Source organism: Fukomys damarensis, unplaced genomic scaffold (assembly GCF_012274545.1).
Source record: "Fukomys damarensis isolate Sample0158 unplaced genomic scaffold, DMR_v1.0_HiC HiC_scaffold_39, whole genome shotgun sequence".
Lineage (NCBI taxonomy): Eukaryota > Metazoa > Chordata > Mammalia > Rodentia > Bathyergidae > Fukomys > Fukomys damarensis.
The window spans coordinates 559,932-561,451 of record NW_022900951.1 but is presented as its reverse complement, the minus strand read 5'-3'; positions in this window follow the sequence as shown (position 1 = coordinate 561,451).

Genomic DNA, 1,520 nt, shown 5'->3' with positions numbered 1-1,520 from the left:
AAAAAAAAAAAAAAAAACCCAAGAAACCTGGGTCACGGCTCCGAAGGCTTTGTTTGTCATGAAGGAGGAGTCCCGAGGCACGGGGCTGAGCTCAGTGCGTACATTTCGCTTCTGAGCACCGGCCGGCACCTTGGGGCAAAGGAGAAAGGAGGACACGGTGGGTGTCGGACAACAGGGCCGCGTGCACAAGCGTCTGGGGACTGCAGTGACCGAGCCCCACACCGTGGGGACGTCTGGGAGGGGCGGGAGGGGAGGTGGGAGCCAGCGGCCTCTGTTTACCGTCTTGGAGTCAGTCGATGGGCACGGCGGCGCGGGCTTTCCGCTCCCCAGTGTCCGAGGGGGTGAAGGTGGCCGCGGCGGGGGTGTTGCTGACCCTCAGGGGTGCGCGCAGACCCGCGCTCTCCAGCGACAGCCGATCACTTCCCGGCGAGGTTGATGCGGAGAATATGGGAGTCTTGGGATGACGGATTATCATCGCCAGTTAATCAGGGCTCTTAGCGGATAAATATCTGTAATTCGATCACCCCAGTAATTTCTTTTCCAATAATGTGATTTGCAAATGAGAGTGATTAAGTAATTAGCTTACATCTCCATGGATCTTAGCTCCCAGGTCTTCTGCTTACTGGGACCCCAGGTAATTACACGCACAGCGGTGGGGGCTCCCCAAAAACCGTTCTCCATGCCGAGCGCCGACCCGGTTCTGGGAGCAGCGTCCCCGGGAGTGGAAGAGTCCCCAGAAGTCCCACACGCCACGCCCGTCAGCCCAGCACTCTGGGAAGCTGAGGCAGGAGGATGTCAAGTCCAATTCCAGCCCAGGCAGTTCCCCCAGACTCTCGCCCCAGAGCAGAACATGATCTTCATAATAAGCATCTCTGTCTCTCACGCGGTGGCTCTGACCTTAGTCTAAAGGCGGAGAATGGAGCGGGTGTGGGGATGTGTGCGCACACCGCCCTAAATTAAAAGAAAGTCAGCCCCAAGAGACCACGGCAAGAGGACGTTCATCTGGATCCCCTACCCAGGTGTCCCCAGCACCACCGAGGGTCGCCGCACAGGGACACGAGGGAACGGACTCCGGTGCCGGGATCCATGACGGTGAGGGGGGACTCGGCATTCACCCTTGGTGAGGTGGGGTCTTCAGACTTGGCCTGAATACACGGAAGGGGCTCTAAATAGGGTGAACACGGAGAGTTTCTGCATGCGGTGGAGGCCTGTTCACCACCATGGTCCTGCCTTGGAGCAGCCGGCCACGGACTGAGCCCCCCGCGACCCCTGGTCCAGCCGGCCACGGACTGAGCCCCCGGAGCCCTCGGGCCCAGGCCCGTCTCCTGTTCTGCACTCACACCCTCCAGGTTCCGTACCAGTCCCAGGACGCTGGCTGCCACACGGGCGATTCTCGGGGGCCCCTGCCCAGCAGACGCGCAGCACCAAGCGCCTTCCCGATCAGGAGCGGACCCCGTGGACCTGACAGAACGGCGGCCAAAGCCCCCCCGCGCACAGGCTGCTCCATCTTCCCTAAAGTA